Source organism: Sebastes umbrosus, chromosome 11, assembly GCF_015220745.1.
Source record: "Sebastes umbrosus isolate fSebUmb1 chromosome 11, fSebUmb1.pri, whole genome shotgun sequence".
Lineage (NCBI taxonomy): Eukaryota > Metazoa > Chordata > Actinopteri > Perciformes > Sebastidae > Sebastes > Sebastes umbrosus.
This window is the reverse complement of record NC_051279.1, coordinates 34,864,183-34,881,586: the sequence shown is the minus strand read 5'-3', so window position 1 is coordinate 34,881,586 and position 17,404 is coordinate 34,864,183. Positions and strand designations below refer to the sequence as shown.

Here is a 17,404-nt window from a genome sequence, read left to right as displayed (position 1 = left end):
GCAGACGGCATGGTGCGAAAGCTGAAGCTACTAGTCAGTGACACTACACTTGATAAAGGAAAACCACATACTAGATCCAGTTTACCTTGAAAGGCCTATCACAAAGTAGTTACCTTGCTAGAGGCCAACTAAGTCACATACATAAGATCAGTCATTCCGACTTAAAACACTTTGTTGATTATTTTCATAATCTTTGTTTTAAAGAAAATCCACATTCAGAGTTAATGAGGTGATTTGGTGGGAGTGTAAGTGCCGTTGCATAAATGTGTTCATGATATATTAATTAGTAATTGATCACATAAGTTCATGCAATAAATAAATAAATAGATAATTCATTTTAATGTAAGGTTAAAAATTTAAATATGATGTGAGTAAATTATTTGTTTCATACCGTTCAAAATGTGTAACAGGTTAGAAGTGTTTCAGTTCAAAAGTACATTAGTCACTGTGTTTTACGTTCCGCCCCGGAACCATGTTCCCTGTGTAGTACCACTACGACGGAATTCATTGAGGGGACTGAAACAATCCAACGTTAAGTGAAGGAGCAGATGCCTTTCGCGAGCTCTGTTAAAGTGTTTAAAGCTATGATTATCGACGTCTGAAGCTAAAAGCAGACAGTCAAAGAGACTTTCAAAAGGACTTTCATGGACTCAAGAACCTCTTTTTCATGACAAGCGGCCAACGAGGTATTGTTGTTCTACCTGTAAATTGCAATTTAACTCATGTTCCCGCCAATTTGTATTTTCCTTTGTTCTCATGCTATGTCAAGTGTATTTTACCGATATGCTTGTGCTATGTTGATTCGTAGTTTTCACGGCGTGTGCATGACGTGACTGAGAAGTGAAGCATCAGAGAAAGACGTTGTCAAGCAATAAACGCCCGTATCAAGAACCGACCTTGTGTCTGTGTTTGTGTGAAGAGAGGCTACAACAACTATCAGAATTAATATCGTTGGGTCATCCTCAGACGGGCTTTCCAGCGGAGCTTCCAGCTATCTCAGTCCTCCATACATCTGGCTAGCTCGCCAGCACTGTCCAGCATCTCTCCTCAGTACGTCCATGTATGTTGGTGTGGAACGGTCCCTGCGATCGATGCCCCCTGCGTTAGTTCCCGCAGCACCAGCATGCTTGCTGGGAGTTCTTGATGTCTTTGGCAGTGACCGAGAAGTCTCATTTCCAGGCTGCCACTTTGTCACTAAGCCTTGGTAGTCCCCTCATACAGACGGAATTAATTAATGATGGTAGCAGTTGGTGTCAAGCAGGCAGCAGACGCGACAGCAGATGCAACCACAGTTCGCAGGACACATTAACTACACACTACTAAAGAATGTGGCCCATATGTGACCCAGACCAGCTCTGAATGGTGGTCTGAAAGATCCAATCTCAATGCGTCCTGAGTGCGTTCACACCTGTACTTTGAGCTGTCCACTTGAGGACGCATGTTAATACCAGGTGTGAACAGGGCCATTGACTCATGAATGGGATCACTGGTGGACTCTGTTAATGGGCTGCACGGAGAAACTGTAGTAATGCAACTCATGGATGCCAAACGCAATAAAACTCAAAGCAGAACTACATCACCCACACTGCATAGCGTTGTAACGTCATCACAACAGGAAGTATCAGAGGCTGGGCAGAGTAGCGTTGTTGGTGAGAGCAGTGAGAGCAGTGTGGACGGCAGGATGGGAGAAGAAGTGGAACGTTACTGTAGATCAGTGTGTCCCCTTCCGCCCAGCGCCTAGGACGACGCCCAGTAACAACACCCGCCCATTAGGAGCAAGTAAATCCGACGGGCGAGGCTTTGTTCCCTAGGTTCTTCCCGGTGGACCGTTCACCTAGGATGGAAAGGGCGATGGAGCAGCTCAACGTACAGCTCAGTCGGCTGGACCCCGCCTCCTCCGCCGGGCCAGGACCGTGGAACTCCGGAAGGTAAACGAGACAACATGCTAACGAGACAGGATGCTAACGGCTGGAGCTAAGAGACAGGATGCTAAAGATGCTAAAGGCTGGAGCTAACACAGCTGAGCTGCCAGTGTAAACAGCGTCATAGTCATAGCGAGGTGTCATAGCTCACTGTGAGGGTCATAGCTCACTGTGAGTATAGTCTGTAGGTAACGTTACTGTCATACCGAGGGTCATAGCTCACTGGGTCTTCTTTAGTTCTGGAGGTAAACGTTACTGTCATACCTAGGTGTCATAGCTCACTGTGAGGTGTCATAGCTCACTGGGATTCTATAGTCTGGAGGTAACGTTACTGTCATGTCTGTTGAATTAGTCAGTATGACTTTCCACCTTTTTGACTATTAGCTTGGACAGCCTAGCATACAGGAGCAGCCAGGTAGTTATTATTCACTCTGACCTGGCAGCAGCAACTGAAGCTCAGTTTAATTAATACAATTTAAAAAAGAATTGTGCTACTGAAATTCTCTCAAACTGGGCTGTTTATGAGAAAGCATGATGTTTTTATGTAGGTGTTTGCAATCTTAACTCTATAGCCTAGCCTATAGTCTGCAATATGACAAGCACATGTATGTAGTCTTATTATGACTGACTTGATACCAGGAGCTACAGTAGGAATACTTGACCTGTAGTCACAAATGCTGCACCTGAAATGGGTTTGTATAAACATTCCTACGGTAAAGATTAGTGTTGGAAATGGTATAGCATCTCACATAGGGCTAGGGTTATTACTGATGTGAATATAATATAATACAAAAATGTTTTCTATAAGTATTCCTCTGAGTAGGCTAATTGGTATTTTTTGTCGGTGGACCTGTACAGTAACTTTAGAAACTATAGCTTTTAACTAAACATGAGGAGCCCTGGGAAAGTAGAAGTCAGAGCACCCTCTTTGGCCCCCACCTCCTGTTGCTTTACAAAAGCATAATTCAACCCACATTACTGTGATGAACCTCAATCACACATATTACACACATGGTTATCGCCCTCTTCTTGCCCCAGACCATAACCACACAGCCATCATTCACAAAACACTCACCATAGCAAATTACATTGATCACCCCCTCAATGAATCCACAGCTATAACGCCACCAACAACCCCACACTCACCGCTGCCACACACACACACGTTAAAGTTACGCCGCGCTGACCGTACTTTATGTGTGTGGCGTTGGCGAGCACGAAACCACCGGCAATGCTACAGCTGTTAACGTAGCACAAATTGACACACTGTTTGTCGGTCACTCGCTATCGTTACACCGGGCAGACACACAGCTGACAACCTGCTAAACTAACTAATGTGCGGTGGAGACTTTTACTGGGAAAGTTGCTGCATGTCCGCGACACTATACACGCCAGCATCGTAGCTTGCTACAGTAACTCTCCTGACAGTGGTCTGTTGTGTTCATACACTGCAGTTGGCGCACCGCCTGCATGTGAGGCACTAATCTTGTCAGTTAACGGTTTAACAAGGGTTGGTTAATTGGTTAAGAATTTTTTTCAAAATTAGCATTCCTAATATACACACGTAAGCAAAATTGTTGGTTACCCTTACGTTAAAGAAAGAAAAACCCACAATGGTCACTGAAATAACTTGAAACTGACAAAAGTAATAATAAATAAAAATTCACTGAAAATTAACTAATGAAAATCAGACATCGCTTTTGAATTGTGGTTCAACAGAATCATTTTAAAAAACAAACTAATGAAACTGGCCTGGACAAAAATGATGGTACCCTTAACTTAATATTTAGTGTACAACCTTTCGAGGCACTCACTGCAATCAAGTGATTTCTGTAACTCTCAATGAGCAACTTCTGCACTGTCGACAGGTATTTGGCCCACTCCTTGTGAGCAAACTGCTCTAGCTGTCTCAGGTTTGAAGGGTGCCTTCTCCGAATGCATGTTTCAGCTCCTTCCACAGATGTTCAATAGGATTTAGATCACGGTTCATAGAAGGCCACTTCAGAATAGTCCAATATTAGTTCTTAGCCATTCTTGGGTGTTTTTAGCTGTGTGTTTTGGGTCATTATCCTGTTTGAGGACCATGACCTGCAACTGAGACCAAGCTTTCTGACACTGGGCAGCACATTTCGCTCCAGAATGCCTTGATTGTGTTCAGATTTCATTGTACCCTGCACAGATTCAAGACACCCTGTGTCAGATGCAGCAAAGCAGCCCATAACATAACCTAGCCTCCTCCATGTTTCACATTAGGTACAGTGTTCTTTTCTTTGTATGCTTAATTTTTGCGTCTGTGAACATAGAGCTGATTGTGACTTGCCAAAAAGCTCAGTTTTTTCTCATCTGTCCAAAGGACATTCTCCCAGAAGCTTTGTGGCTTGTCAATATGCATTTTGGAAAATTCCAGTCTCGCTTTTTATGATTTGCGTCCTCCTCGGTTGTCTTCCATTAAGTTCTACTTTGGCTCAAACAGCGACGGATGGTGCAATCTGACACTGATGTACCTTGACCTTGGAGTTCACCTCCAATCTCTTTGGAAGTTGTTATAGGCTCTTTGGTTACCATTCGTATTATCTGTCTCTTCAATTTGTCATCAATTTTCCTCTTGCGGCCACATTCAGGGAGGTTGGCTACAGTCCCATGTACCTTAACCTTCTGAATTAATATGTGCAACTGTAGTCACAGGAACATCAAGCTGCTTGGAGATGGTCTCTATAGCCTTTACCTTTAACATGCTTGTCTATAATTGTCCTTCTAACCTCCCGAGACAACTCTCTCCTTAGCTTTCTGTGGTCCATGTTCAGTGTGGTACACACCATGATACCAAACAGCACAGTGACTTCTTTTTGACCCTTTAAATAGGCAGGCTGACTGATTAAAAGTTTGAAGACACCTGTGATGCTATTTACAGGACACTCCAATTGTGCCTACGTGTGTATATACACACGTGGACAAAATTGTTGGTACCCTTCCGTTAAACAAAGAAAAACCACAATGGCCACTGAAATAACTTGAAACTGACAAAAGTAATAATAAATAAAAATTTACTGAAAATTAACTAATGAAAATCAGACATTGCTTTTGAATTGTGGTTCAACAGAATCATTTTTATAAAAACAACTAATGAAACCTGGCCTGGACAAAAATGATGGTACCCCTAGAAAAGATTGAAAATAATTTTGACCATAGGGACATGTTAAACTAAGGTGTGTCCTGTAATTAGCATCACAGGTATCTTCAAACTTGTAATCAGTCAGTCTGCCTATTTAAAGGGTGAAAGTAGTCACTGTGCTGTGTTGGTATCATGGTGTGTACCACACTGAACATGGACCACAGAAAGCTAAGGAGAGGAATTGTCTCAGGAGATTAGAAAGAAAATTATAGACAAGCATGTTAAGGTAAAGGCTATAAGACCATATCCAAGCAGCTTGATATTCTTGTGACTACAGTTTGCACATATTATTCAGAAGTTTAATTTAAGGTCCACGGGACTGTAGCCACCCTCCCTGGACGTGGTCGCAAGAGGAAAATTGATGACAAATGAAGAGACGGATAGTACGAATGGTAACCAAAGAGCCTATAACAACTTCCAAAGAGATTGGAGGTGAACTCCAAGGTCAAAGTACATCAGTGTCAGATCGCACCATCCGTCGCTGTTTGAGCCAAAGTGGACTTAATGGAAGACGACAAGGAGGTCACCAAATCATAAAAAAACGAGACTGGAATTTCCCAAATGCATATTGACAAGCCACAAAGCTTCTGGGAGAATGTCCTTTGGACAGATGAGACAAACTGGAGCTTTTTTGGCAAGTCACATCAGCTCTATGTTCACAGACGCAAAATGAAGCATACAAGAAAAGAACACTGTACCTAATGTGAAACATGGAGGAGGCTAGGTTATGTTATGGGGCTGCTTTGCTGCATCTGGCACAGGGTGCCTTGAATCTGTGCAGGGTACAATGAAATCTGAACACAATCAAGGCATTCTAGAGCGAAATGTGCTGCCCAGTTTCAGAAAGCTTGGTCTCAGTCGCAGGTCATGGGTCCTCCAACAGGATAATGACCCAAAACACAGCTAAAAACACCCAAGAATGGCTAAGAACAAAGTATTGGACTATTCTGAAGTGGCCTTCTATGAGCCCTGATCTAAATCCTATTGAACATCCTGTGGAAGGAGCTGATAACATGCAGTCTGGAGAAGGCACCCTTCAAACCTGAGACAGCTGGAGCAGTTTGCTCACAAGGAGTGGGCCAAAATACCTGTCGACAGGTGCAGAAGTCTCATTGAGAGTTACAGAAATCGCTTGATTGCAGTGATTGCCTCGAAAGGGTTGTGCAACAAAATATTAAGTTAAGGGTACCATCATTTTTGTCCAGGCCAGTTTCATTAGTTTGTTTTTTAAAATGATTCTGTTGAACCACAATTCAAAAGCAATGTCTGATTTTCATTAGTTAATTTTCAGTACATTTTTTATTTATTATCACTTTTGTCAGTTTCAAGTTATTTTCAGTGACCATTGTGGGCTTTTTCTTTCTTTAACGGAAGGCTACCAACAATTTGTCCATGTCTGTATATATATATATATAAGTTGGAAACTTGTGTTTGGTTGATTATTTCTCTGTTGTTACAATGCTAATTGGCATTGTATTTTTATATAGTTGGAAAGCCTGTTTATTTACCTTCACAATGATGTCCAACTTGTAAGGAGCATGCATTTGTGGGATGAGCAGCACAGCTGATTATGTGGGTAGCACCCAAGAAAAATTTGCCAAATGCTCTGCCAATGCTAAACAGTGTATTCTCCTGTTGGTATTGACTCTTGTTTTGAGTTGTTACACTTTATTCATTTAATACACCGTCAGGAGCCTCAGTAGCAGGTGGGAAGATCCATACGCAGCCCACAACAGCCTTGCACCTCCTCCTCATGCTGGTCACCAACCTGGTCACACGTTGCTGTGGGATGGCGTTCCATTCCTCAACCAGGATTGGTTGCAGGTCAGCCTGCGTGGTTGTGTTGGTCACTCTAACACGTACAGCATGCCTAAGCTGATCCCACAAGTGTTGAATTGGGTTGAGGTCTGGACTCTTTGCAGGCCGTTCCATTCTCTCTACTCCCACATTGTGGAGGTAGTCTGTAATAACCCTGGCTCTTTGGGGGCGAGCGTTGTCATCTTGGAGGATGAAGTTCCAGATTGTGGAGATATTACTGTAATTTGTTCTGGTCAAAAGCTTTCTGGGCATCAAGTTCAAGAACAGAGATTTTAGAATCTTGGTCATATTTGGATTACATTATATTAATCAGCTGCCTGACATTAAAAAGGAAAAACTACCTGGAATAAATCCAGTTGGATCGTGGTGGATTATGCTGCTATGCACTTGCTAAGTGTGTTAGCAAGAATTTTTATTAAAGACCTTGAGATCACAGCCGAGGAGGGCAATAGGACAATATGAGGTTTAGATCGGGTCTCATCCTTATTTTGTATTTTCTAAGTCAATCTCCAAGATTATAGGGATAGTATGCACTGAAAGTGTTTCTAGAACTCAGCAGGGAAGTTGTTGTCAGGTCCGATGTGATTTCTTATTTGGCATCATCACAAGTCTTAAACCAACTGTCAGAACCTGTTGTAAATGTCCTGAAGGAGATGAAAATAACTGTAAATAGTTGTTGAGTCCGTGACGTTTTGGTAGTCAAATATTTTGTTGCATTTTGCTCAGGTTTTTGATGGATATAAATAAAATACACTAGGTTGCAACCAGGTCTGTGGCATGTCATTGAACATTTCTACTAGCCACACAATTTTTTGTCTGCCACTTCGGAAATCTATGTAGAACGCTTTAGAATTGTATAACTAAGGTTGTGTATTGGCAAGAATCTGGCGATGCAATACGATACACATCATGACACAGGTGTAACGATTCAATATATTGCGGTACTGTAAGCAAAGCGATATAGTGTGATTTTTTTAAAAAAATCTAAATTTAGGAAAACTGTTTATAGTTTAAAGAAACTTACCACCATATGCATAAAATCTGAGTAAAACATTTTTTTTGTGCAATCAGAATAGTAGGATCTGCATTTGCATTTATCACACAGTGGTAATAGACACTACAATATGGATCATGTAACCTTAATCCCTGACTATTTTTTATACCCCCGCGACAACGTAGTCAGGGGTATATAGCGCTCTGCATGGCCGTCCCTTCCGGTTCATTTCTGGAGCAGAACTCGGAAACTATTTAACTTAGGAACTCAAATTTGGTATGATGGTTGACAGTGTGGTCTAGTTGTGCTTTTTGGGGGTTTACAAGTCCAGGGTGCCCTACATTTTTGATAATAACAAGCTAGATTGTGCTCAATTCATAGTTTTCAGTCACGTGACTTGGGCAGAGCCTGGATGGCAAAACCAAACCCCCAGGCGGACCACAAGGCTGTCAAATTTTTATTTTTTACAATCAGCAAATGTTTAGATCACCTTTTAAACGAGGAAAAACAAATATATATATATATATATATATATATACGAACTGCAAGTCTTAGGCACATGTGACCCATATACAGTACCTGCGGTATTTTAATCATTGAAGTGGAAGTAGACAACTTTTCAGCTATCTAGCAGGCTAGCTTATCAACTTTTTTGGTCATAACAGCATCTAATAACTTTAACCACTGCTCATTTTAGAAACGTCACCACAACAAAACCTCGTCTTTGTTTATGTAATGTTGCGTTTAGATTGGTTTCCCATAAGCCTCGCTTTCACTGTGCAATTCTGTCTGATACTGGGAAAATTTGGGCTTATTAGCTCACTTGCATGCTAGCTACATCAGCTAACGCTGACATCTATAATCCATGTCTGTTTGATAATCTAAACAAAGAAGACGTTTTCTTGCGGTGGCCTTTTCTAGCTAACGCTGTCTGGTTATTAACTCCTTGATCAGAACAGAATATAGTAACATCATCACTGCTCATTTTAATGAGCAGTGATGAATGCTACTATATTCCTGTTCTGATCAAGGAGTTAATAACCAGACAGCGTTAGCTAGCATAGCTTGCTAGTTTGAAAAGTCTGTCTCAGCTACGTCCCCGGAGCTGTACTTTGGTGATGTTTAGCTACATAACGTTATATCTTGTGGAGACTCCATCCCTTATACTGTCACCAAGAGGAAAGTGTAACGTCACAGTTATCTGTGCTTTCAATCTGGAAGGGTCACTACTTGCTTTTGTTTGCGAGGTGAAGGAAAAGAAATTAACGTTGGTTACTGTGATCAAGCTAGCTGTCACTCGCATCTCCGTAGTTAAACCAGCCGCTGGAGACGGACACAGGCGAAGCAGACGTAGTAACACCACTGGAGATGGACACAGACAGATTAGACGAAGTAACACGCTTTGTGAAGCAATGTCTGGAAAATTATTTAAATGGTTGAATGGTAAATGTAAGTAAGTAAGACTTTATTTATATAGCACATTTCATACAAGAGTTGCAGTTCAAAGTGCTTTACATAAAACTCAATAAAAACAAGCAGCAAGAGCAGTGCATGGAGTCAACAAAATCATGATAAAGTAATAAAACATTTTAGAACAGTAGAAATAGTAAAATATAAATAGTGGAGGATAAAATTCGTAGTGCAAGTTACAGAGAAAATGCTCTTTCTGGTAAAAAGATAGGTTTTAAGATGTCTTTTGAAAATGTCTAGCGTGTTTGCTTCCCTAATATTTATGGGTAGTGCGTTCCATAATTTTTGGGGCGTAGTTGACAAAGGCGCATCACCAATCTTCTTACGACTGCTTCTGGTGACCTCTAATAGACCTGCATCTGATGATCGCAGTGTTCTAGCTGGTGTGTAGTTTGTAAGGGAGTTAGCAATGTAGCTAGGTCCTTGTCCATTTAGAGCTTTGTATGTGAGGAGGAGGACCTTGAAGTCAATTCTGAAGGTTAACAGGAAGCCAGTGTAAAGTAGCTAGGACAGGACTGATGTGTTCTCTCCTCTTAGTTTTTGTTAATAATCTAGCTGCAGGTTTTGAATGAGCTGGAGTCTTCAGTGGTTTTCTTGGGAAGACCAGCGAAGAGTGCATTACAGTAGTCCAACCGGCTGGATATGAAAGCATGAATTAGCTTCTCAGCATCATGTTTGGTTTATGAATGGTTGTACCTTCGCTATGTTCCTGAGGTGAAAGAAAGCTGTTTTGGTCACTTGTAATGTGGGAGTTGAAATTCAAATCTGCGTCCAGGATGACACAGAGGACTTGTCACCTCAGGTTTAAGCCAGGGGGTTAAACCTCCTAGGATTCTTGGTTAGGCATCTCTCTTTTTGATTTGGGGCCGATAAGTAGAACTTCAGTTTTGTCCTCATTAATTTGAGAAGGTTATTGTTCATCCATTTGTTTATTGCCAATAAGCAGTTTGTAATGGAACTTTATGGCTGTCGCATCGTTAGGTTCAGCGGATATATACAATTGTGTGTCATATGTTTTGATCCAGTCAGTACACTATCAGTGAGCCCAATAAGCTTTTCAAGTCTATTGATTAGGATGTCGTGATCAATGGTATCAAATGCCGCACTAAGATCTAACAGGATAAGGATAGATACTTTATTTGCATCAGAGTAAGTCTGAGGTCGCTAATTATTTTGGTGAGAGCAGTTTCAGTACTGTGATTTTTCTGAAACCTGATCTGAGAGACTTCCAAGATGTTATTTCTTCAAGAAAGGAATTTAATTGGACTAATACTATCTTTTCCAATACTTTACTAATAAATGGAAGATTTGATATCGGTCTGTAGTTTGCTAGTGTACTGTTATCCAATTTGGGTTTCTTTAATAGGGGCTTTACAACAGCTGTTTTAAAGGCATCTGCGAAAACGCCAGTTCTAAGGGATGTGTTTATAATGTCTAGGACCGGACCTGAGACACTATCAAACACTCGCTTAAAGATATGTTGTGGGTATAGGATCAATATCTGAGGTTGTAGAGTTACATTCGCTGACGGTTTTGGAAAGTTCACTTAGTGTGATACATGTAAAAGTGCTCATGGTTACGTTGCAGGATCTACTGATGTCAGTTTCACCTCCACTAGTAGTGATACTAGCTATGATCGAAATTATTTTGTTCTTGAAGAATAGGGTAAGCTCTTCACATTTAGCTGCTGAGGATAGTGGGGGGACAGGGACAGTGTTTAGCAGCTGGTCAATGGTGGAGAAAAGAACTCTGGAATTTCTGGCGTTTTTCCTGTAATAATGCTGGAAAAATAATCTTTCCTTGCTAGACGGATGTTTTGTTATAGGTATATAGTGCATCTTTATAGATATCGTAGTGGATAGTGATCTTTGTTTTTCTCCATTTTCTCTTTACTGCGCGGCATTTTCTTTTATTTTCACTAACATTTTTATTTCTCAGCCATGGGGAGGTTCTGCTTGTAAACTTCTTTTGGTTTTCAGTGGAGCTACAGAGTCTAACACAGATGATAGTGCATCATTGAGGTTCTCTACCATTTCATTCAGAGAGCATTCATGACTAGTTGGCTCATATAGAGCAATCTGCCTCAGAAATGTTTGCTGTAGCTTCATCATCTAGATGTCTTCTTTGGACTAAGAATTATTTTGTGGTTTCTGTTAAGGTGATTTCCACATCAAAAAGTATACAATGATGGTCAGAGAGGGGTAGATCAGTTATTGAGATTATTATTGATGTTTAGTCCAGTTGTTATTACTAGATTTAGTGTGTTTTCGTTGCGGTGTGTTGGATCTGTTATGTGTTGAGTTAGATCGAAACTGTCGAGGAGATTTAAAAGCTCAATAGTTCTTGGGTCTGCTTTTTATTTACGTGGATATTTAGGTCTCCGTTTAGAACTACTTTGTCATATCTGGTGATACATAGTGATAATAGTTCAGAGAATTTCTGTATGAATATTGGCGAGTGCTTAGGTGGCCAGTATATAATAACAAGCAGTATTGATTCAGTTTTGAGCTCTATAGCAAGATATTCAATTGATGTAAATTCACCTAGCTCGGCGATTTTGAACAACAGTTTTGATGAGAAAATAGCTGTGACTCCTCCACCTCTTTTGATTTCCTAGAAACTTGGTGGAAGCTGTAATCAGGCGGACCGCTTCTATCAGTGTTGCTGTTGCCGTGTCATCGTTTAGCCAAGTTTCTGTTAGACAGATGCAATCTAAGTTGTTTTCTTTGACCAGGATCGTAACTAGAAAGGTTTTGTTTATTTAGAGATCTGACATTTAGAAGGGCCAGTTTCACCTGTGGGTATTAATAGATAAAACAGGAGGAGATATATTTGTAACATGGACAGTTTTCAGACTTCTAGGACGAGTTTCAGGTTTGAGCTGGTTTTGACCATGGAGATGGGAGAGACGGCTAGCTCTGTCGTAGTCGCTTGGTTGTATGGGTGTTTCAGTTGCAGTCAGTGTCGGTTGTAGTCCGCTCTCGTCAGGGACGGTGGCACGTCTAATTTAATTGCACAAATTCACAATCCTCTGCTCTGGGTTTTGGTTCCGAGAAGGTGATGTAGAAACACAGTCCAGTCTCGTCTTCTCTTCGGTTTGTGCATCAAATTGAAGAACAACCCAACAGTGTTGTAAAAGCTGAGCTGTCGCTGGCGGAGAGTGGAGAGCAGCTTTGTTTTGCCCTCCAGGTGGGCGTTCCATAGGGCTGTGACGTCACATGAAAACTATGAATAGGACTAATGCCATTAGGTCCAAAAGGCAAAACCTTTGGCCCTACTTTAGTGGGGGTCAAGCAGTGAGCGAGGATATGAGAGCCATGCTCACATTTGCCTGTTTGTTTGTTTTTTGAACAATGTCTTTATTGTTTTTTTTTGTTATATAAAACATCAGCATTATTATGCAATATATTCAATACAGGATTTACTTTAACAAATATAACATACCCCACCCACCCACCCGTTCTCTCTTAACTTTTCTCTTTCTCACAGGGCCAAATCAATATACAGCTTCACAGTATCACCTCACCTCTAACGAAATGAAGATACAACATTAGCAGAAAATAAATATATAGAAAATAAATAATAAATAAAATAAAAAGATTTTCCCAAAACATGAGTTCATTCCCTTCTGAGGGACTACCACTATTGTGAATTTTTACGTATCCTATCTTAATTATCCTCCTGTATAAGCTCACCAATATCACTATTTTTATGAAATCATTAAATGATTTCCAATTTCCTCATAAACACCCATTTTGTTTTTCAAGGTATATGTTTATCCTCTCCATTGACATACATTGTGCCATATTTTTAATGCAAGCGCCCAATGTAGGTGCGTCGGATTTCTTCCAATTAAAAGCAATCATTCGTTTTTGCCTGCAATATAGCAAAATCAATAAATTTACATTCTTTGGTTCTCAGATTGAGATCTGATGGGTACAAATGTAGCAATATCATGTTGGGGTCTAGTAGGAATGTTTACAGACAAAATGATCATGATTTTATCCATCACCTCCCTCCGGAATTTCTTAATTTTGTCACACTCCCAAATGCAATGTATAAGTGTTCCTTGAGCCTCATTACATTTAAAGCAAGTGTCAGGTATATTACTGTTATATTTATTCAATTGACAGGGGTTATATAAGTCCGCATCAACCAGTTGTATTGAAGTAGCTTCAAATTAGTGTTAGCTGTTTGTGTCTGAGCCTCCTTGCACACTATGTTCCAATTATTATCTGAGATGTCCTCCTTTAAATCCACCCTCAATGCGTCAAGTTTGGATATTGAGGTCTCCTTGGAGCCTAGATGCAAGCCAGTTGTATACTAATGAAATAAACCATTACTATTACAATTTTTGGTAATAATTTCTTCTAAGGATGAAAGTGCAGGAATTACTAATGACTGGATCTGCATAGAGGAAATAAAATTCTCAATTGCAAATATTAAAGAAATGCTTCTTTGGGATGTTATGTACTAGAGAGATTTCCTCAAAGGTCATTAGAACCTCTTCTTTATAAAGGTCAGATATTTTACTAACCCTTTCTTTGACCATAACTGGAATCCAGCATCCAGCCTGCCTGGTTGAACGAAACATTGCCCCAAATGGGACTATACAAGGAGTTAGCTATATTCATATATTCTTTTACCTCGTACCAGACATTAATCATATTAAGCACTATGGGGTGGGTAGTTGAGCTCTTAGATGTTTTGGAGTGGCTGAGTACAGATACAGATTTAATGTATCTGAACGGCACACACCTCTATATCCATCCATGATGGAGTATCTGCCAATAGAGGAAATAGAACATCATAGTTCTCAGCTGTGCAGCCAGATAATACCAATAAAGATTGGGGCACTTCAACCCCCTGTATCAAATGGAAGATACAACAGAGACAAGCGAACTCTTGGACACTTCTTATTCCAATAAAATTTTGTAATGAGTGAAGTAATTTTTGCAAACATTCCTTCCGGTGGTGCCAAAGGGATATTTGAAATAATATGTGAATTTAGGTAATATGCTCATCTTTAACGTGTTTATTCCCCCTATCAGAGAAATAGGCAGAGGCATCCATCTTTCTATAGATATGAATGTTGAATCCATTATACGGTCGTAATTTATTAAGGCTATATTTTCTACTTGAGGTACTAATTTTGATGCCCAAATAAGTAAAACTGGTTGAAAACTTAAAGATAGATATATGTCGGTCAGGATCTTGTCTCTCATTTTCATTAAGCAACATAAGTGAGGATCTTGAAGCGTTCAATTTATATCTGGATATTTACTGAACAGGTTCGATCAGATCTACAGTGCAGGTATGGAGGTGTTTAGTTGTTTTAGGAACAGAATGACATCATCCGCAAAGAGAGATATTCTATGATCCCTGTTACCAAATTGGATCCCTGTATCTGCCTGTTAGCTCTAATTGCTATTGCTAATGGTTCAATAGCTAGAAAATAAAGAGAAAGAGAAATAAATAGAAGCGGGGACAAGGGTGAACCTTGAGGGCAGCCTCTTGCGGTATTGAAGGAGTCAAACACCACTTCATTAGTTAGTACTTCAGCTATAGGGTTGAGATGTAGTAATTTAATCCAATTACAAAAGGTGTTTCCAAATCCAAACCTGGCAATAACATCAAAAAGATAGGGCCACTCAACCCTAATCAAAGGCTTTCTCTACATCTAGGAGAGAAGAGCTGTATCCTTTTCTCCCTTTTGGTTATATACGATATTAATAATACGTCTTACATTATGAAACCCTTGTCTTCCCTTTATGAACCCGTTTTGGTCATCCCCGACAATTCCCTTAAAGTACACCTTCTAGCCTCTTTGCCAGGATTTTACTGAAGATTTTTGTATCTCGTATTTATAGACTTATAGGACGCATATTCTCACATTTAGTATTTGCTTTACCCGGTTTTGGAAGAAGGATAATCAAACCTATCTCAGTGAGACAGATTAGATAACTATTAATGTAAGATTCCAAGTACATCTCGTAGAGAGGAGTTACAATTTTTCTTTAAAATGTTTATACAAGTCAATTGGGAGGCCATCCGGCCCTGCTGTCTTTCCAGCCTTTAATGCACTAATGGCTTCTGATAACTCAGCTATGCTTAGTTGTTTATCCAAAGTTTTTCTTACTGTCCTCAGAAATTTTAGGAATATAAGTTTGTCTAGGAATTCCAGTCTGGGTATCAGAGCTAACAGTATATTCAGATCTGTAAAGGTTTTCATAGAAATTTTTAAATGCTGTATTAATTTCCAATTGAATCAACTATGATACTCCCGCTTGCATCCTCAATATTAGTAATTGTCCTCTCTGTTTGCTGTTGTTTGATGCGCCACGCAAGGAGTCTACCAGGCTTTTCACCTGGTCGTTAATAGGTTTGTTTAAGCCTCATTAAATTAGCGGCAGCCTTATCAGATGTTAACTCATTGTACTGAGTTCTAAGTAGTAATAACTGCTTAGCAATGTCATGTTTATCCTGCCCTTCCTGAAAACTTTTATTCTCAAGCACTTTAATTTGGGATTCCAAATCTCTCATTTTTTTCTGTGTTTCTCTCGTTCTTCTGCTCGTATAACTTATAATTTGACCTCTAATAAATGCCTTGAAGGCTTCCCACCTAATTGTGGCAGAAGTTTTGGATGTGTTAAACTCAAAGTAAGTATGGAATTTGTTCTCCTAAAATCTGTAGAAACCTTGAGTTCTGCATCCATTTTATTTGAATCTCCATTTAGGGGATTGACGTATCAATTTTGGCTCCTACGTAGACCATGGATACAGCTGCATGATCCGAGATTACTATGCTGTTGTAATGGCAGCCTCTAATGTTAGAGAGGAGTTCTGCTGACACCAAAAAGTAATCTAACCTATAATAAGTTTTGTAAGTAATGGAATAACATGAAAATTCCTTTCTTTGAAGGGTTCAGGTGTCTCCACATATCTATTAAGTTCAGTTCTTTTATAAAATGATGTAATGTTTTCCTAGATCTTGTGTGAGTATTATCTATTCCGAAAGATCTATCTTTTCTTGGATCTAGGACACAGTTCAAGTCCCAGCGATAATGTATTTGCCTGGTAGTGTTGAAATTATCAGAAATAAATTATTGTAAAAATTAACATCATCATTATTTAGTCCATATACATTAATGAAATTAAGTTGTGTAGAGCAAAGACGACCTTTTATGATTAACAATCTTCCGTTGGGATCTTTGGTTACCCCTTCAATCTGTAATGAATAGACTTGGTGTATTAATGTCATTACACCTCTAGAATTAGTAGAGTATGAAGCTGAAAGGACCTGTACTGGCCACCTCCGTTATATCTTTGATGTCTCATCAGCCAATAGGTGCGTTTCCTGCAAGAACAATATCTTGGCCTTTAGCTGTTTTATTCCTGTTCATCACCTGTTTTACTTTAATAAGTTTATGTAAGCCTCTACAATTCCATGAAATACATTCAACTAAGATATTCGCCATTAATTGTTTGCGATAGTACGTACACATAGTGGTGTATCCCCCCTTTTTTAATTAGTTCCTTGATGTTTCTGAAACTAATGTAGAATATGGGATGAAAAGGCAATAAAGTTGGTAACTACTAGAGTAAGGCAGACTCAACTGTAAAATAAAACTATCATGACAACTAGAGTAAGGCTGACTCAACTGTAAAATAAAAACTATCATGACGACTAGAGTAAGGCTGACTCATCTGTAAAATAAAAACTATCATGACGACTAGAGTAAGGCAGACTCAACTGTAAAATAAAAACTATCATGACGACTAGAGTAAGGCTGACTCAACTGTAAATAAAACTATCATGACAACTAGAGTAAGGCTGACTCAACTGTAAAATAAAAACTATCATGACGACTAGAGTAAGGCAGACTCAACTGTAAAATAAAAACTATCATGACAACTAGAGTAAGGCAGACTCAACTGTAAAATAAAAACTATCATGACAACTAGAGTAAGGCAGACTCAACTGTTAAAATAAACACTATCAATGACGACTAGTAGTAAGTAGATTCA

The 17,404-nt window shown here is 39.7% G+C and overlaps 1 protein-coding gene across 3 annotated transcripts in view; it reads left to right on the top strand.

Annotated features, from left to right (window-relative positions):
- Positions 1 to 1,634: 1,634 nt before the first annotated feature.
- hace1 (HECT domain and ankyrin repeat containing E3 ubiquitin protein ligase 1) overlaps positions 1,635 to 17,404 on the top strand; it is a 76,475-nt gene continuing 60,705 nt past the window's right edge. For all 3 annotated transcript variants that reach the window (XM_037784187.1, XM_037784186.1, XM_037784188.1), the window contains exon 1: positions 1,635 to 1,928. The gene's annotated coding sequence lies outside the window, so the exon portion shown is untranslated. The remainder of the gene's footprint in view (positions 1,929 to 17,404) is intronic.